Raw genomic sequence first — 22158 nt, 5'->3', positions numbered from 1 at the left:
CAAAAATACTTGAGAATTTATGGAGAATTGCAAAAAATTGTACAAACTTATACACTGAAAAAAAAAAAAAGGGAAGAAAATTTGCTTTTAGAAAATGCTAGTAAATTTTAAAAAAATAATTAAAAAGAAATGGCATGTTACACTAAAATATTTAAAATCAATGAGAGAATATAATAATAAAAAAAACTTTTTTTAACAAAAATATATTTTAAAAATTAAAATTATAATGTATCCTAAGAACATTTTTTCAATGACTTCAAACAACCACTACTGAGATAACATAGCTTCTCCAGGTATTACAGACCTCCTTGCTAACAGTAATTGCACCAGTAAAACAGCTGAGGTCGAATCCTGCAGTTCCTTTATATAAAAGATCCTCACTGTCCAACAATCATAATTAGCCATTTAGTAAATTCTACCATTCAGGATATTCAAGTGTCCAGTGGTAATGAAAGGATGAGAAGTGTCTTATGTAAAGTAGGTGATTTAACAGCCTCTGTTTAAGTTTGACCTTCGGGAGTACAGTGGAAAGGCTCTTAGCTTGGCACGGAGAGTGAGAGCGTTTGCTGCACCACTTCCCTGCACATTTAGCCTCTCTATCCAGCCATTAGAGGGAGATCTGGGCCTAAATTCATCATGTGGTTTCTGGCACGGGACCGCTGTTGCCCAGGGGAGCATGTAGAAGCAGCAGGCTACATGTCTACGAGGATCTGACTTAATTTGACCCATTAGGGTGGCTGTGGATTCGAAAAAGCCAATTTACGCTTGTATAGTTTGTGTCTGAAAAGTTTTATACGTTGAACTGTGAAATTTAGATGATCTGGACCGATAACATGCCTCTTAGTGGATTTGGCTCGGTTCCCTGTTGTCCACGCATCAAGTGCACCAAAAAGGATTTATTCTCCAGGTCTGTGAGTGCCAGCAAGAAAGGAATACAGGGATGGCATTTACCTCTACAGATAAATCAGTTGGTTGTGTTCACTGATCTAAGAACTTTAAAATCCTTTTAAAGTAAAACAGTTCATTATGTTGCCCAATCTCACAACAGGACTATCTCCTTTGGGATAAACAGTCCATTGTGTTCACAGTGGAACCTCTCAAGATAAAGCCATCCATTATGTTTCTCCATCCAAGAACAGACGTGACCTCTCGGGCTAAAATCTCTCTGATCTAGGAACGGCAGGTAGCCTTCGGGATAAAGTTTACCGCATCTCCCCATCTAAGCACAATGGCTACCTATGGGGATACATCAGTTTATCACGTCGCCTGATGCGGGAACAGTTTACGACTGATCCCGATTCAGTGAGCTCCCTTCCGCCCCAAACCTCCTGCAAGGCATTCCAGGGAGGCCTCTTAGTTCTGACTTAACAGCATGTCCCATTCACAACTGCTGTCTTGGAGGACAGCCACATCAAAAGAAGGTGCTTTGTTATGTTTATTAACTGGTTTGAAGGGAACATGCGGCTGATGTTCTGAAAAGCACATTAAGTCAATTGAACGGCACGATGAATGGAGGCCTACTGAACTAAATCAGCGGAGAATGTCTCCTTCCTATTGTCTTTCTCCCTTTCATTTTTTTCAGAGTCACAATCACACCAGAGACCTCTAGAGTAATTTGTATTGATTAATGTTTCTCGGCACATGGAGAATACCTTTCACAGATTCTGTCTCTGCTTAAAAACTTCCAGTCTTATCTGCTTTCCTCCACTCTTGCTTGCACACATTGATTTGAACGTCTTAATATTGCAGAATAATGCAAAATACTACCGGGAATATTTTATCGCATTTTACCCGAGATTTTCTGAGTAGAAACTCTGTTTAAATGAACGTCACAGTGCTAAAACTGAACAGCATAATGCACCATTAAATGTACACATTATTTGAATGTATTTTTTACAAAAGGGAAATCCCATTTTTAGTTTAATTCCTGTGAATGCATTTCCCATTTCCCTTAATGGACAAATTGGAGCGCACATCTTAACGGCTTACCATTGTTAGACCGCTTGCCAAACTCACAGAAAGCTTTTAAATAATGAATTTTATGTCTTATTTTCTGCAACTCTGAAATCAGTATTTATCACAATAGATCACTTATACTATAGGAAAACAAGCATGAATTAGGACAATGCTTGCTGCTTGACTTTTTGTGTATTCACTATTAAACACCAAAAATCCAATTTAGCCAAGGACTAAATTAACCTAACAGCATTGCGTATTAAATATTTCAATTAATTCACTGTTATTTAGTGCAAACATGTCTCTTTTCAGTGCTAATTAGGTTCAATATAGATCACGCCTTATTTACAAAAACCCTATTGCACTATTTGCCTGGGCCAATTAATGTTAGTTTTTCATTTTTTTGTGATTATGGCAGCAGTTATTTATCAAATGATGGATAAGAGCATTATAGCTGGGCATATATCCAGTCGGTGGTGTAGACTTGAACACTTTCATAGTAATAAAAAGAACACAATTTAGGGTTCAGAATAACAGTGGTGGGCGTTGTAGTACAGTCCTGGTGAAGTATATCAGATTGTTATATTTTGCTAAATGCACCACAACTTATTTTGTTGTCATGTTTGCCATTTTAGCTGTGAACCTGCTGCTAAATCACTGCAGACTAACCATGCACAGAATTTAGAAGTTGTCAGTGGATGTCATTTACAGCATTATGAAAGCCCATTTTGCCACTAAATGAAAAATAAAAAAAAGGTTATTGCGACTTGTTATCTCACAAGTCTGACTTTTTTTCTCAGAATTGCATGATATAAACTCAAAATTGTGAGTTATAACGTCAAAATTGCAAGATACAAAGTCACAATTGTGAGTTATAAAGTCAGAATTGCAAAATATAAACTCAAAATTGCGAGTTATAAAGTCAGAATTCCGAGATATAAACTCGCAATTCTGAGGAATGAAGTCAGAATTGTGTGACATAAACTCGCAATTCTGTGAACATATTAGCCATTATTTCTCCTCAGAACTGGACTTTTTAACTTGCAATTGCGAGTTTATATCTCACATTTCTGAGAAAAAAAAGTCCGAAATGCGAGATACAAACTTGCAATTTGCGAGAGAAAAAGACTTTATCTTTCACAATTGTACGTTTATATCCCGCAAGTTTATATCCCGTACTTTATATCTAGCAATTCCGACATTATAACTTGCAACTGATCATTTATATCTCACAGTTCTGAGAAAAAAAAAGTCAGAATTGCGAGTTTATATGATAAAAGAGTAGTATGAGATAAAACGTCGCAATTATGTTTTTTATTTTTTATTCAGTTGCAGAAAAGGGCTTCCATACAACATTGTAGTGCTTTTTGGGAAAAAAAAAAAAAAATTATTAATCAAAACATTGTGTGTAAATCATACTTTGTGTCCAAAGAAAAAGTTGTTTGAGTTTTACTGCCTCTAGTTCGTCAACTGGAAACTGCAGTGATTTGTACATATAGGTATACAAAGTTTTGCAGAAATGTATAAATAGGCACGTATTTCCAATGAGCCTATGTTGCCTACTAATTATGTAATTTGTAGAAAATGCTTGCAACTATTATTTCTATTTATTAATTCATTCATTTAGCCTACTCAAATTCCACTTCTCTAAAAGAGGAAGTCCTTAAAACAATGGGCAGATTTGACTGTACCTCTCAAAAAATGATGCAATCTGATCCCAATTCCCACTTTATTTCAAAGCACTAGTGACAGTGAGCTCTTCACAGCACGTTCTAATCAAAGTCTGATACTGCACTGCAAGGAGTGTCACTGATTGAAAATCACAGGACTAATAACCTTTTTCTCTCTGATGGCACAGATTGACTAGGATTTAAATGCATCATTCAGTCTAATGAATTTTAGGTCATCAAATGCAAGTACTTACCAACCACCATATCATTCCAATAGATCCAAAAACCATTTGGAGACTATAGCAACACTTAATTCAGTTTCAAATAATAGAACAATAAATTGAAAAAAAAAAAACATTCATTTCATTTACCTTTATTTAACCAGGAAAGAAAACTCACTGAGATTAAAATCTCTTTTCCAGGAGTGTCTTGGCCAAGGTACAGTAGGCAGCCATTTAACAACAGAGTTGCAACAGACATTACAAAGAAAACAACTAACACATTAAAAACAATCACACGCAATTTGGTTTCTCTCTAAATTACACAATAAAGACTTAAAATTATTATACGACACCAAGTTCTGTAACTTTATCTCCTTTTGGAGAAGATTCCAGTCTGAAGTGGTGGCATATTTAAAAGAAGTTTTACCAAGTTCAGTCCTGACAAAAGGCACACACAGATTGTAATTTGATTGAGAACGTAGTGAGTAAATTCTAAACGAAGTCCTTTGTATAAGACAGCAGAGATAAATTGGTAAACAACCCAAAATTGCCTTATATATCAACAAATACCAATGCATTTTTCTGCGGATACTCAAAGAAGGCCATGCAACTCTTTTATATAATTCACAATGATGAGTTGAAAATTTACATCCAGTTATAAATCTTAGAGCTCCATGGTACAGAGCATCCAAAGGTAGAAGAAGATAAGAAGGGGCATGCTGATAAACCACATCCCCATAATCAAGAACCAGTAAAAATATAGCAGAAACTATTTCTTTCTTAACCTTAAATGAAAAACATGACTTATTTCTAAATTAAAAACCAACCAGAAAGTGTTGTCATTTGACAACACTTTCTGGTTGATAAACTAACCTAATGTGGGTCTCTCAGTCCTTTTATCCAACCCTGATTAGAAGTAATTGCAAAAATGGCTCAGATAAGTGAATCCTGAGAAAGCTGCAACATTACTTGTGACTCTGGACCACAAAACCAGTCATAAGGGTGCATTTTTGAAACTGAGTTTATACATTGTCTAAAAGCTGAATAAATAAGGTTTACATTGACATATGGTTTGTTAGGATAGGATAATATTTGGTTGAGATACAACTATTTGAATATCTGGATGCAAAAATCTTTTAAGTTGAAGTTCTTAGCATTGTATATTACTAATCCTAATCAAAAAGTAGGTTTTGATATATTTACAGTAGGAAATTTACAAAATATCCTCATCTTTACCTAATAACCTGATTTTTGACATAATGAGAAAAAAAAATAGATCATTTTGACCCATGCAATTTATTTTTGGCTATTGCTACAACAGAAGCAGTGCTACTTAAGACTGGTTTTGTGGTCCAGGGTCACATTTGTTTGCGAATGGCTTTATGTCTGATATTTTGTTATCCAGTGACATTCATCTCTTTTTAGTGTGGCTTAAGTTTCCCAATACTTGCTGATAACAGTAAAGACTTCCAGTTCATGCTTGTGTCTGTTCTGCTCTTTTAGTTCTAATCTTAAAAGTCTTTGAAAACATCTTTTCAGTTTCAACAGTTTCATATTAAATCTGTTTGATTTACGTCTTATAATTGTGATCACTGTTTACCTCTTGTAAGTGAGATGCTAATTAAAACACTTTGTTTTGTGAATCCACAGTCACAGGCAGTTTTTTAATTACTCACCAGAAAGCCATTTCTCCTTTCTTTTATGTTTAATTGAATGCTTACTGTATTATTCATACTCTGCAAATGTGCATTTATACATCGAAATAGAGCTCATAGATTAGCATTTACATTGATGTACTTGGCAGACACTTCAACAACCAGCTTACTGTAAGTGCATGTAGATCATAATTAACAAAAAAATGATCCATGGGACACAAAGCTCAGCTAAGAAAAATATCATGTTTTATAGATCACAATGCAAGATCTTGACGTTTATAACCATGATCGATTCTTAACACAAAATGCCAAATGCTCACATTTAATTCAGTATGTCCCTATGAACAAAGGTCAGAATGTATACAGTTCACCACAGATCTCAAAGTTTGAGTACAGTTCTCTAATTAAAATTGGTCTGACACTTGGATAGTTAGCTTCAGCCTGTAAGTTCACTTATAGTTCACTAAGTACTGAAGAATGTTGGTAACAAAAGAGTTGTTTGTCCTCCCTGAATTCCATAGTATGGAAAAAAATAAGCTACCGTCAGCTGTTTGGTTACCAACCTTTCTTTAAAATATCTTACTTTGTGTTCAACAGAAAAAAAGAAACTCATACAGGTTTAAAACAACTTAAAGGGATAGTTCACCCAGAAATGAAAATTTGATGTTTATCTGCTTACCCCTAGGGCATCCAAGATATAGGTGATTTTGTTTCTTCAGTAGAACACAAACGAAGATTTTTTAACTCAAACCGTTGCAGCCTGTCATATAATGGCCGTCAATGGGTACCAAATCTTTGAGAGGAAAAAAAAACCATACACAGACAAAACCAAATTAAACCCTGCAGCTTGTGACGATACATTGAGGTGTTAAGACATGAAATGATCGGTCTGTGCAAGAAACTGAACAGTATTTATATCATTATTTACCTCAGATCCACCGCAATCTGATCTGCCATACTGCCCTACAAAGGCTAAGTGCAATAACTACGCCAACACAGAAAAATGCCTTTAAAGTTTTTACACCAGCCAGTCAAACATGTTGTGGGTAGATTAGTGGTAATGCATTAATGTAATGCCTTCTTTTATAGATAAAAACCATGACAACTGATGTGACCTTTGACCACCAACATGCAGATACTGCACTCTGCCTTTGGATGACCTTAAAAAAATTAAAACACTATTCCAAAAGCAAAGTGCAGTATCTACAAACAAAATGCGTTCATCCAACTTTCTTGTTCTGTTTCTTACTACATGTTGGTTGTTTTTAATAACTTTAATAGTTTTATTGATGTTTGCATGCAGTGAATTTTACAATTGCTCAGTAGTAAGCCTCAATATTAAGAGTCATCTGCTCCTTTCACAACAGAGAGTGTTTTGCTCATTTTATTTAAAAAGTAATTAATTACAGACCTAGGTTGCTTTAAAACAATAGCTGAAAAAAAAATTCACACAATTTAAACAAAAGAAGAACTAACAAGTAGCCTAGTGTGTAGGCTATTCTCAAACGTTGTAACGCCAGGCCAGCAGAGGGAGCCCTTACTCACTCTGACTGTTGCTGCTCCCTCTGCTGCCTCATTGGTAACTTCCTGTTTGGTGGCCATTTAAGGAGGCCTACACCAAACAGGCCCTGCAAAGTATTGTTTTGCTGTAGCGGACTCTACTAAGTGTTTTCTCCTGTTTCATTGCCTTGTTTTTGCCACGGTTTTGTTTCATAGTCATAGTTTTGTTTCATAGTCATAGTTTTGTTTCATAGTCATAGTTTTTCCTTGTTTCATTGTTTTGTTTCATTTGCTACTTTGGACTGCTTACTTGGATTTTGACCCACGCCTGTCTATTGGATTACGCTTTTGTCTTGCCTTGGATGTTACTGTTTGCTGGTGTTTTGACCCTGTCTGTCTTGACTACAATCTGTTAAATAAAGCTAGCGTTTTAAGCTAGCGCATTAGTCCGGTTGTCACTTTGTTGAGGAGGCATAGTTACTTTGCCTAACAATATTACTTTACCGGAGCCAGCTAACTTTTGAAGGAATAACCGCTGTCACTACAATTTGATCAGCTGCCTAAAATGTGGAGAGATGTCCAAATAAAAAAAAACATTAACAAGATTATAAATCGGATTATCATTGGATAATTGCCTTCAATGGAGCAGTGCAGGTAGGCTAAAATGCTTGTTTAATTTGCTAGCGGCTGGCTAGTTCATGTAAAATGATTATAAAGCTGTCATTTGCTTTGCTAGTTAATATTTTGCTATCTTCCTTACCCGTTTTTGGATATTGTGTAATGGCAGACCGCAGATGCAGTGTCAAAGCCGGGAAAATAAAGCTAGAACACAGTAACATCACTTACTGCGGTTTGTCTTGTATTAGTTTGGATTTTGTAGTTACTGCAATTTTAACACTCTTGTTTCTTTGAAACGGGACAAAATCTAACCAGGAGACTTTGCCACAAGACAAAACAATTGTCACAAAGCCCATTTTAAGCCTTTACTTAATTTTGACCAAATGTGTAGTTACTGCGCTTTGCCTTTGGAGGGCAGCATAGTAGATGCATGCGTGGAAACAATCTGTCATACGTATGCATCACTCATTGTTTACACAGTGCATAGCGTGCATTTTGTGCGGGATGCACTTTTTTCCAGGGGTTTCAGAACAACGTAATCGATACTGCGTCACCAGGCAGGCATGGCCTATTTGAGAATTTGCATAGGTCACCGATCATGCACAGTTTGGGAAAAGCCATTTGCTTCAGATACCTCCACGATCGCAGGGGTTTCGTGCACTTCATATTTATATTCATACACAGTGTTTTGAAATACTTGTCCACGATCGCAGGGGTTTCGTACTCTTCATATTTATATTCATATACAGTGTCATGAAATACCTTTCCACGATCGCAGGGGTTTCGTACTCTTCATATTTATATTCATATACAGTGTCATGAAATACCTTTCCATGATCGCAGGGGTTTCGTGCCTTTCATATTTATATTCATATACAGTATCGTGAAATACCTTTCCACGATCGCAGGGGTTTCGTGCCCTTCATAATTATATTCACATACAGTGTCTTGAAATACCTTTCCACGATCGCAGGGGTTTCATACTCTTCATATATTTATATTCATATAACGTTACAGTGTCTTGAAATACCTGTCCGATCGGAGAGAGGGCAGCGGTTTCGTGCCAGATACCCTTCATGTTGTAACCCATGATTAATTTTCGTAAATAGACGCTACACGTTTTACATTTCTATAACGGCTGTTTATTTGTTTTCAAAAATCGTTTAAATGTAAGATTTTAAAACCTAAAAATAACCTGTATGACTGTGTTGTCCTTCATTATCATCAGTGCTGATCCTAGGTTTTGAAATGCCCGCGCAAAAAAACTGATTTACTGCGCATGATCGGTGACCTCTCTTAATAATTTTTTTTTTTAGAAAGGGGCGTTTTCCCAACGCCCCCAGAAATGCTCATTTTACGTTGTGGTAATGAAACCCCTGGAATTTAGTGAATGCCCATTTGGTGCAGTATCTATCCAAAATTTAGCTTGAGTGAAACTTTATTTTAAAAAGTGAAAAGTTATACTTTATTTAAAAGTAAAAGTAAAAAAAAAAAAAACTATCTACAGAAAATCCTTTTGAAATCAAGAGACAGAGATTTTTCCACTGAAGTAACAAACTGTACAAAGCAGCCCGTATAATCAAAGTTCTCACTAGGGCTGCAACAACGAATCGATAAAATCGATAAAAATCGATTACTAAAAGCGTTGGCAACGAATTTCATAATCGATTCGTTGTGTCGCGCGACGCAGAGACATTTGGTTGTTATTATATATATATTTAAAAAAAAAATTGAGCGCAGAGCGGAGTGGACACATTCGGTCTCTCTCCCGCACTGATGCCAGCAGAGTTCGGCACCTCATAAGCTGTGTTTCCATCCAAAAATGCGAATTTAACTTATGCGCAAAACTGGAACATTTGAGCATAAAGCACCGTTTCTACATTATATATATATGCTGCCCCGATTTATATCAAACATGTTTGATATTTAAGCCTACTTTGGCTAGCGTACTTTCACAGCAGCCAATGCTCGATCGCAAAACAGCTGCTGTACGGGTCGTTGGATAGTGGAGATGGAGAGAACTACTTCTATAGTTTTTGTAACACTGTCTGTCTGTATAATGTGTCGAAAACATACCACAACCGTGAGGAGAAAGAGGAGCTCTGCTGAGGTGAAATCGTCTCAGTTTTGAATAGGGCTGTGACGGTGGCACGTTGTTTTTTTTATATATAGCCTACACTTCAGTCAGCGAACAAGCAGCCTGAAAACGCTAAAATAAATCAAAGAAATAATATATTTAATTAAGAAAGTAGCCTAAGAGTATTAAATAGGCTATTAAACAAACATTCCCTGTAAAAATGTCCGACAGCTCATCAATTTTTGGCTGACTGAATTTCCAGTCCGACTGTCTTTTTTTCTCTTTCTCTTCCTCATTACACAGCTGCTGTTTTTAATAGCAAAGTGATTACATTTATTTTCGTTCCTTTAGTTTATAAAGTTAATTTAGAGATATATTTGGAACACTTTTTGTTTGTTAAATTCAAGTTTTTGTTTTTTAAAGTTATACCTAGCAAACAGAGGCAGACAGATCAAAAGCCTGCTTAATTCATCGCGATTTAAATTTAAATCCATTGATATAAAAAAAACTTAAAACATATCACAATATTAGTTTAATCATTCAATCAAGATAATTCCAAAGTTTGTGCGGAGAGAAGCGCGCTTTGCAGGACATGGAGACGCCAGTGCAATGTGGAATTTCTTTTTTGCTCATAAAGGTAAGAGTAATTTACCACCCGGGCCGGAACTGTAAAGGGTCTAGCTTAGTTTGTGTGTACTCACAGTATCAACAAAATGTGCTCTTAAAGAAAACAAACAGAATACGCTTGATATCTTTGGTTTAAACAGGAGCGCTTCACAATAATTAACCGAAACCCAGGTAATTGCCTCACAAACACAATATCTATAGAAAGCTTTAAATTATTATTTTACTATAAAACGAAATAATTAAAATCGAAAACAAAACTCTTTCATTAGCTAATCCATAAAGATGCATTAGGCATTAATGAGCAGATGGCAGGATCGTCAATTTCATCTTTGCAACACTGAATCAGAAAATACTAGTTTATTAATAAGTAATTCGAATATTTTCTTAATTTTTGCCTTGACACATTCATGGTAATTACTTTTGCTGGGGCTTTGAGGCCAGTTTTGCGTGCATTTGAATGCGGAACTCTTCCAGCTGGTCGCTGCTGATGGCAGGACGCTAAACACCGCCATGGCAGAATGAATGTAGCAGAAAGTTAGTCAAGTTATCCCGTTCCAGCGTGCAAAGTCACATGACTTTTTTAATGCGCACTGAGGAATTTAATTTGAGAGGCTTCTTGATGGGAAATGCCGCATGTACACCACAGCAAGCCGCTGTCTTGACGGATAGTAATTTTAGTTTATTTAGTCTATATATTTGGCAGATGTAAAGCATACATGTGTATGTTTTTTGTGTTAGTCCATTTTTATTTTATTATTATTATTATTATTATTATAACAGTTCAAGGAGCAACATGTTCGTGCACTTTCTAAAGATTTTAGTTCTGTTTTTGAATAAAGGGTTGTAAATCCCTTTTTTTATCCGATTCATCGATTAATCGAAAAAATAATCGACAGATTAATCGATTATTAAAATAATCGTTAGTTGCAGCCCTAGTTCTCACTGTTCTAATTTTTTTTTTTGGCTCAAACCCAATGTTATACTGCAACCAACTTTCTGTCCCTTGCTAGATAAAACTGTTAAACACTAAATTCTGTAGAATATTATGTAGTACTTTAAAATCTGAATACATTTATAGACTGAACACTAGCATTTTCTTTTCACTATAACAAGGATTATAATATACCTAAGGTGATCTTTAATGCACCTCTACATGACAAATTACCAACTTTGTGGCCAATTACAATTTATTGTACTGTAATAGATTTCATTGGCTGATTTAAATAAAAGTTCTGTAAACTTCATAATGCAATATATACAGTATATCACAAAAGTGAGTACACCCATCACATTTCAGAAACCATTTTAATATATCTTCTCAAGGGCCAATACTATAGAAATGAAACTTGGATATATTTTAGAGTAGTCAATGTGCAGCTTGTATAGCAGTATAGATTTAGTGTCGCCTGAAAATTACTCAACATACAGCCATTATTGTCAGAATAGATGGCAACAAAAGTGAGTGTTAAAGTATGTTGTTTAACTATGCAAAGCCACATGTCCTATTCATCATGTTTATATTTTTGTCTGCTTGATATTTAGGCAAATCTTTATTTTGTTCAAAAGTTTACACCCCTAGGTCTTAATGCATAATTTTTCCTTCTGGAGCATCAATGAGTGTTTGAAACTTCTGTAATAATTGTCCTCAGTGTGAAAAGATGGATCTCAATATCATACAGTCATTGTTGGAAAGGGTTCAAATACACACAAATGCTGAAAACCAAAGAATTTGTGGGACCTGAAGGATTTTTCTGAAGAACAGCGGGCAGTTTAACTAATCAGGACAAACAAGGGACTCATGAACAACTATCACAAAAAAAAAAAAAAAAAAACACATATGTGGATCATTCAGGTAACAACACAGTATTAAGAATCAAGTGTATGTAAACTTTTGAACGGGATCATTTTTTATAAATTCAACTATTTTTTTCTCTTGTAGACTATATGTGACCCTGGACCACAAAACCAGTCATAAGGTTCAATTTTACAAAACTGAGATGTATGCATCATATGAAAGTTCAATAAATAAGCTTTCTATTGATATATGGTTTGTTAGGATAGGACAATATTTGGCCGAGATACATCTATTTGCAGATCTGGAATCTGAGGGTGCAAAAAAATCAAAATACTGAGAAAATCACCTTTAAAGTTCTCCTAATTAAGTTCTTAACAATGCATATTACTAATCAAAAATTACATTTTGATATATTTATAGTAGGAATTTTGCAAAAAATCATCATGGAACATGATCTTTAAGCAATTTCCTAATGATTTTTGGCATAAAAGAAAAATCAATAACTTTGACCCATACAATGTATTTTTGGCTATTGCTACAAATATACCCCAGCGACTTAAAGGGATAGTTCGAGCATTTAAGACATGAAGTTGTATGCAATCCTTATCAGCACTATAGTGTATACACACTGACCCACACTGCGTTCACCTCCCTGGTCAGAGTTCTGGCCGCTGGAAGTTTTTCAAGAAAGTAGTCACGGTTAGTTTCCGGGGCCTCAAAACTGTGCGTTTTTACGTGAAAAAAATATATGCGTTTCAAAGCTTGATTAATTTACATCACAAAAAACACTCCTGACAAAAATCATACCTCAGTTTTAATCGGCACTATTTTCTTTCCGTTTCCATCAATCCGCGCTGCTGTCAGTTCGCACGTTCCGATCAGCTGTTCCATTACACACTCGAATGACAACGACGTAGAAAGTAGAAAATTAACAATGGTGCGAACTTGTAAATTCCCAGGTTGTGACCACAAGAATGTGCAGGGATCGCCGTTCAGATTCCATCGTTTTCCTGTTTCTGATATAGTTATGAGACCGCTTTGGCTGGTTGCCATCGGCTACTCTGTGGGAGCTAAAATATCCAGTATCAAGGATTTTCGTGTGTGCAGTGCTCACTTCAGCGAAGACGATTACATCCCCAACCAAGGAGGAAAAATCAAAAAACGGATTTTAAAGAGTTCTGCTGTACCAGTACCACGGGTAAGCTCTATTTACTAACTTTATGTCGCATACGACAGGTTTATTTTGAAGCTAACGTCGGTTTTTAGGCTAACGTTACACTGAGAATATTCTAACCGGGGCAGTGATAGCATCGACAATAATCGACTGTCTATGTGGTGAGAAAATCAGCAATGTCATAACTAATGAATTTAACTGAATCTATATAACACAACAAAATATGATGCTTTGCTATATTCGTTATTGTCTGTAACTATGCGGAACGTGTGTCGGTATCATCGTGTTTATAAGTGTGCTTGAAGTCACATACAGGTAGGTCTAAACCAGGTATCTCCAACTCCGGTCATCGTGAGCTACATTCCTGCAGCTCGATGTTTTCCTATGACAGGACACCTTTCTCAAATGAGACATTCTGTACAAGCCTGCTAATTACCCGTTGATTTGAGTCAGGTGTGTTGCATCAGAGAAAAACTAAAACCAGCAAGACAGTAGCTCACGAGGACTGGAGATCCCATGTCTAAACTGTACAGTAAACAATCTGATGTTTAGACTCCTGTGGAAATCACGTGAAACGAGGTCTAATATAAATATATATATATATATATATATATATATATATATATATATATATATCTGTTCCGTCTGACATTGTGCTAAAATTGGTTTCATCATCAGAAGTTTCGTAGTCAGACATGTTGTCAGCGAGTCGCGCTATCAACAGCTGATCGGAACGTGCGAACTGACAGCAGCGCGGATTGATGGAAACGGAAAGAATATAGTGCCGATTAAAACTGAGGTATGATTTTTGTCAGGAGTGTTTTTTGTGATGTAAATTAATCAAGCTTTGAAACGCATATATTTTTTTCACGTAAAAACGCACAGTTTTGAGGCCCGGAAACTAACCGTGACTACTTTCTTGAAAAACTTCCAGCGGCCAGAACTCTGACCAGGGAGGTGAACGCAGTGTGGGTCAGTGTGTATACACTATAGTGCTGATAAGGATTGCATACAACTTCATGTCTTAAATGCTCGAACTATCCCTTTAAGACTGGTTTTGTGGTCCAGGGTCACATATGTGAACATCTTTTATGCGAAATATCTTATTCAGGTCAGCACTAAATAAAAAATAACATGCATTTGTGTGATTCCCTTTTGGTATAACAAATACCATTTTGCAGATTCTGCAAGGTGTATGTAAATTTTTGACCTCAGTTGGATACTTTGAAGGTCTATATAAATAAAAGTTATTTTACATTTACATTTTTAGAAATGAATTAAGTAAGTAATCATTTTCAATAACAAATCTCCAAAGTAATACTAAAGTAATAAAGTACTGTATACCCCTGTAGGTTACAAATATCACAGAAATAGTGCTATTTCAAAAACTCATGATGCTAAATAAACTATATAATTATCCTCATATTAAAAAGCAACTTCAGGCATATACAGGAGTTTTTCTCAGTTCACTAAAGGATGATTCTGCTGGCTTGACACAAACTACACAGCACCTTTAGTATGAAATATTGCAGTTAGCTTAATACATTCTATCCGATCTATATGGAGTCGCTCTGTGACTTTGTGTCAGTTGTAGATTTACTGCTGTTCAGGCTGGTGATTTTATTCACCAGGGGAGGAAAAAAGCTGAAGCCTTCAACATTTCTCCTCGTTTATTCCCTTTCTGGTTTTTGTCTAGAATAACCTGCTGGTCATCTATTTTGACTGCCTGAATGAAAGATAGAAAACTGAAGCAGAATTTTTTTCTAATCCGCTAATAAACAGTTGTTTGCCTTCGGCTTTTCTAGACACTTAATCTCGTTCATTTAACCAGTCAGACTTTTTTTTTTAACTTTAAAAAAGATTCTACCAGTGAGCGAACATATGTAGTCCATAACTCTCTGTCAGCATTAGCTAAAGAACAGAAGTGATGGCCTCATTATTGGGACACTCAGTGAAGTGTGTCACATTAGAGGGGTGTCATTAAACCACGGCTGCCCTGTACTGCAGTTTCACACAAAACAATTACCATATGTTTAACTATCTGCGGTCCAGGCAAGCATTTGACTTTTCATGTTTACTAATTATATGCTTATTTATAACACAGATGGGCTGAAAGTGTCACAAAATTTCAATCAGCTCACAGGATGGTTGTCACGATTATAGCATCAATACTTCATCAATGTTGGAAGAGGCAGTTGATCAGACAGAGGTTTATCTTTACTGTTTTGCAAGTGAAGTGTCGACAAACTGGATTAAAGCATTGATTACTTAATTGGATTGTAGTTTATTCAATATTCTGATTGTAACATCAATACTTTTTTAGCCCCCCCAGCCAAGGAGGTCTATAATACCATGTGATATACTAATGCTGCAGGTAAATGATGTCATGACAATACTGATTAGTGTTGAAACTAGGGCTGGGACACGATTAATCGCGATTAATCGCATCCAAAATAAAAGTTTATGTTAACATACTAAATGTGTGTTTACTGTGTATATTTATTATGTATATATAAATACACACACATACATGTAAAGCCTTTAAAAAATACTTATATGTGTGGATAGTTATATTTGTATTTAATTTAGATTATATATAGAATTATAAATATTTTATTTATTTTAATTTCATTTTTATTTTCAGTTTTCTTTAATATACATGTTTGTGTGTGTATTTATACATACATTATATATACACACAGTACACACACAAACAGTATGCAATCATAAACTTTTATTTTGGATGCGATTAATCGCGATTAATCGTTTCCCAGCCCTAGTTGAAACATATTCACTGATGGCGTCAAAAGAATATGCATAATTTCAAGCCTTTCATTAACTACTTACATCAACTACTATACTGAGCCCAAATTTATTTTATTTCTTGAGAATACATTGCTTTTTAATGGTCATTAATTGAAAAATGAGTGTCTATTTATTAACTAATCTGATCTCATGTCGAAAACATTCCTGTGTGAACTTTTGCGCAAAATGCAAAATACTTACAGCCTTGTACGTTTCATGACATATTTGATGTCGAGTGTTCGTTTTTTTCCCCCAGAACAGATGAACGTACATATGGTACGTTTTATGTGACGTTGGTTTTGTACGTGTCACCGCAGTTCTGACTTGAAATGTCAGTTGAGTGGTGCTATAACTCTAATGTTCCGTGACGTTTTAAAATAACGTACCATCTGCACTACACCTAAACTTACCCAATAGTATGAACAAAAATGAATGTGACGTTAAAACGCAATTGTAAGCATGCCATTTTAGGTTGTTTTCCGATCTCTCATCTTTCAGCTCTTTCATTGTGATTCGTGTTTTTTACGGAATTCATACCCAAGGATTCTGCATCCAAAGCCCAATTCTGTGCCGGCTGAGCTATCGTGCAAATTTGTTATATCTGAAAGCGAAACATATGGTGCTGTAATCCTGTTAATTAACAGCTCCAGAGGCGTAAGTGGTAAAGCGAATAGTAGTGACTTTTTTTTTTTTTTTTGTACTCGAGTTCGAATCCGTCTTTTGCCGAACTAATTTTTCTCCTTGTTCACATCTCATATCAGATTGGAAAGACATTTTATTTTGAATAAAATGAAGGAAACAATCAAAAAGTGCCTTATAGGGTGTTTATTGGTTATAGGGTTAGGTTTAGGGAGGGCTTTATTGTCCAAATAAGGTGGCATCCGTTTAATAATTTAAATAAAATGATAATTTGCACTCAATATGTTATTGTTGAATACTGTTTTATAATATACTACAATACTGAGGTGCAAAATCTGCCACTTGCATTAAAGGGTTAGTTCACCCAAAAATAAAATTTTCCCATTATGAAAATGAAAAAATGAAAAAAGCCCATTATTTATTCACCCTCCAGGCATCCTAGGTGTAAATGACTTCCTTCTTGCAGACAAATCCAATCTGAGTTATATTAAAAAACTCTTCTGGCTCTCCTGTCCTCTCTCTTTTCCTCCTTTTTTTCCTTTCAACAGTCCAAATTAAGTCCAATAAAGTGCATCCACCCATAATAAAAAGTGTCTCACATGGCTCCGGGGGGTGAATAAAGGTGTCCTGTAGTAATTCAATGCTTTTTTGTAAGAAAAATGTCCATATTCAATACATAATAATCACTTTAATCTAGCTTGCGCAAACAGTTGTACACAGAAGCTGTTCCGGGCAGATGACGTTAGACATCAGCGTTGAGTATGCGCCTCTCAGAACTGACAAATGCAGACATGCAGCTGAGAGACCAAAACAAAACAACGGTCATGAATTAGAAGTACAAAACAAGGATTTGTAAAGAAAAATGTTGAGGGATTTCGATATAAGCTAAAAGGAGACTGGGTTTCCTTTGCTAAAGTAAGGAAACATTGCTTCATTTGCTCCTGTAAACAAGCGTTGGTTTTCACAAGACTCACAGGCGCATACACAATGCATACATTCTGCTTCATCCACTCAGGATGGCTTCTGTTTCACGCATCGATTTGCTATAGGAGCCCTTTATTCACCCCACCGCAGCCATGTGAGACACACTTTTTATTATGGAAGGATGCACTTTATTGGACTTGTTTTGGACTGATGAAGAGAAACACCCTTCCACTGCCATCATAAAGCTTGGGAGAACAATTTTCTATATAACTCTGATTGGATTCGATTGAAAAAAGGAAGTCATATACACCTAGGATACCTAGAGGGAGAGTAAATAATGGGCTAATTTTCATTTTTGGGTGAACTAACCCTGCTAACTGCTATTTTTACATAGTTACTATTTGCACTTTGTGTAACTAACATATCACTAAGAAAATACTGCCATTTTCACTTACTGTAAATAGAATTTATCACTACTGTACTAAGTGTAAATTGCATCTATTGCCAAGAAAATATGCTATTTTCACTCAGTGTAAATAGCATCTAATTGCTATTTACACTTAGATGCTATTTACGCTTTATTGCTATTTGCCGGTAAAATCCTGTAACTACAACATCAACCAGCAGGGGCTAACAGGCCATGCTAACCAAATTTTGACCTATTGGTCCCAGTAGAGACAACACAATCTTAATTCAATCACATCTTTTTAGATAAGACTATGCTGTGAACCTCAGGAGCTGTTACTAAATGGAGCCTATGTTTTTGGAGGTAAGAGACAATTTACTACTCAGCTGGTAAAATGGCATTTTAATTGCTTTGCCACAATATAATGAGAGGAAGAACAAGGGAAAAATGAATTTGTTGTGCAGCATGAATTGCTCTACGGAGCCAGAGGATATTAACACAGTGAGACAGCGGAGATGTCCTGAGAATAGCTCAAACACCACTTGAAAGAAATTGTCTTGATTTAAACGTTGGAATATCATTTAAAGCCGCAACAATGGCCGAAAACTCAAAGGCTTTCCAGAGAAACATATTGTTCCCCTACTCATGAAAAAAACTAAATCTGATCTCCAGATGTACATTAGCATAACATCAGTCTCATTCTTCAAACAGCGGGTCATGAGAACCCTCGGCGAGATCTTTCCCGCACTCATTGACCATCACTTGACCCAGCTAAGTGGAGAAGCTTGACAGTAGCTGGAACACTATGATCTCTGCTATATTTACACTGAAAGCACCGCGGTATTCCGGCTTCTGTCAGTTCTCCACAGCAGCATCTCAGGCTCAGTCCCGCTGCCTGAAGAGCCCACACGAAGGGGTGCTTTGTTTCCTGATGGCAAGCAGTAAAGCGGAGAGTTAATTCAAAGCGAGCTGGGCTCGGCACGTTGAGTGTAAAGTGAAATTGTGGTAAAACAAAGCAGAATCCCTGCTGGGGAAACAGAGGAGGCTGAGGTAACAGTGTGTGATCATATTAAGGACGCATTCTGAGGGCCACGCAACGCTCTCAGATGAAGTGAACCTTGCGTTTTAGATGCCTTCCTGCTGCGGCTCTGAAAACAGATGCGACACAAGCTGAGGCCTGTCTCTACGGTGGGTAAAATTAAGAGAAAAGTCCTACAAAGAGAAAAAGTCTTGCTATACGCCCTACCAAAAACATTAGGAAGACTATCAGTTTACAATTTGCACACCATGTACCTGATGAAATCATTTAGAATTTCATTTCATTCAGACTTTAATTAGAATGTGTTTCAGTGTTTCCCAGTGTTGAGAAAGCTACACTGACACTGTAACATTTCAACCTAAAAGAATCATTAGAGTGAAACTGAAAAAAAGTTAAATATTAATAAAAAAATAGCTGCATCAGAAGGCAATAGTTTAAGATGGGGGAAGAAGCACCCTGGGGTAAGATAACTCCCCACCCACCTTTAATTTTCTTCTTGATCACAGACGGTGGCAAAACTCACTTCAGTATAATTATAAATTGTCTGTCAACTAATTCATGTTGACGTTTCATCTGAGCGATAGTATTTGTGAGAGTAATCTCATTAGAACTGTTTTCAGGTAAATTGATCTAATTTTCTCATATTTGAAAAAGATGAACTGTGTGTTCATATTACACTGAATGAAAATGATTGATGAAAAGTTTGTATGCATATTTGTTCACTGCAGCCTTAAGGGTAGAATAATTCATTTAGACCCGAGGTGTAAATTAATTTTCCCCTGAAGTGTAAAGTTTTACCCTTGGGGTAAAATGGCCCCCTCAAAATAGGGCCGGATATTTTGCCCTAAAATATTAGTTTGCTTAAAAATGTTAAAGATGAAATATTAAAGAATAAGTGAGAGTGAATTGGAGGTCTTCGCTTTAGCTTACATTTTTTTTATTAATTGTTATTTAATAATTCCACAGCCTGAGGGCAATACTGCAAACTTCAGAAGTCGTCACAACCTAAAACTGAGTGGAATAATTCAATCTCACTGCATTGTAAATGTTGCAATATTGTCTTGAATGTAATTGCCTTTCAGATGCCTCTCTTTGTAACTATTTTTTTTAATTTGTCATTATGAAACATTCCATTTCAGTTCACTTATTCAAATTACATTGCAAAATATACAATTTTACCAATGGCCCCCTTTCATAATTGTAATTTTTATGCCATTACAACAAACTTGTTAATTGTTCCCATTTTATTCTTATAACATTTTTTTGGGTGATGCATACCAATCCTCTACATGCTAAACTCATATGTAAATATGTTTGCATATAGTTACTGTGTGTGGTTACCTGGATGATCTACGATGATGATCTACTATTTTTGTTTTGTGATGGTTGTTAATGTTAATGTCTCTTGTTTGTTTTGAACAGTTAAACTGAGCACTGTTCTTCAGAAAAATCCTCCAGGTCCTCCAGATTCTTCAGTTTTTCAGCATCTTTTGCATAATTAAACCCTTTCCAGTAGTAACTGTATGATTTTGAGATCCCTCTTTTAACACTGAGGACAACTGAGGGACTTAAAACACACTGAAAACTTTCTGAATTTGAAGATCAAGGTAAAATCAAATGCACTTAATTTGTCTTCCGGGAAACATGCAAGTATCTTGCAAGTATCTCAGTACTTAATGGAAAGAAATGGTATTTTAACAAAATAGGAAAAAATTTGGACATCTTCATTCTGTTCAAAAGTTTTCACCACCCAGCTCTTAATGCACCATGTTTCCTTCTGAAACATAAGTGAATGTTTTAACCTTTTTTAATAAGATGGATCTCAAAATCATACAGTCACTGCTGGAAAGGGTTAACATATGCAAAAGATGAGAGAAAACTGAAGAATCTGCAGGACTTGGAGGATTTTTCTAAAGAATAGTGCTCAGTTTAACTTTTCAGAACAAACAGGGACTCATGAACAACCAAACAAACAAATAAAAAAAGGTAGATCATCCACATTTAATTATTAAGAAGCAAGTGTTCCAAAACTTTTGAATGGGGTTATTTTAATAATTACAATAACTACAAATATTTTTTGTCCTGCACTGTAAAAGGTTTTCACCAGATTCAACTTAAAAACATAAGTTCAGCAGCTGCCTTAACTTTTTAAGTTAAATCAGCTTAAAACTACAAGTCATTTGAACTTATTATAATAAAAATGAGTTGATATAACTTGTGAGCTTAAATGACTTAAGTTGATTTAACTTAAAATCTTAAGGCAGCTGTTAAACTTAATTTTTTAAGTTGAAACTGTTGAAAACGTTTTACAGTGTGTGGACTATATGTCAACATCTTTTATGTAAAATATCTTACTCAGGACAATACTAAATAAAAAAAACAACATGCATTTTGTATGATCTCTCTTATTTTGTTAAAATTACTCACATTTTCACTGATTCTGCAAGGGGTTCCCAAACTTTTGCATGTCACTATATAATTACATTTAAATAATTATTGAATTATTTAGTAAGAACATTTGACTAAAAATTCAGCTATAAAAATAAAACCTAAAATACTACGCAAGGGGTCAGATCTGTAAATCATTTTTTTTTTAAATGCATAAACTCTTCAAACAAACTGATATGAGAGTGATGACTGTTTAATATGAATTAATATGAATATAATATGAATATCAATTTACTAGGATGAATCAAATAATAATATTGACAAATACAGCTCACAATGTGCACTCAACCTGTTTTAATAACTGCTTGTCTATCTTTGGAAATGTGTAGACTCACTCTGCTTTTTTAAAGATGCAATTAAAGGTGTAATATTTTTAGAAAGTTTCACAAATTATTATGAAATGAACTTTTTTTTCTTCTATGTAGGTCACCTCAAGGGCGCAGATATGCTGAAATCAGCAAATACTACACGGTTTATCTCAGTAACCTCCTGTTTTTAGACACTTTCACTTATAGAGGAAATGAATCATGGCTGACTGTGAATAGTGCACTTTTACGATGTTCTACCATTACTTTAACAGCATGACAGTGCATAAATATTTATT

This window comes from Garra rufa, chromosome 16 (assembly GCF_049309525.1).
Source record: "Garra rufa chromosome 16, GarRuf1.0, whole genome shotgun sequence".
Classification (NCBI taxonomy): domain Eukaryota; kingdom Metazoa; phylum Chordata; class Actinopteri; order Cypriniformes; family Cyprinidae; genus Garra; species Garra rufa.
This window is presented reverse-complemented; position numbering follows the sequence as displayed.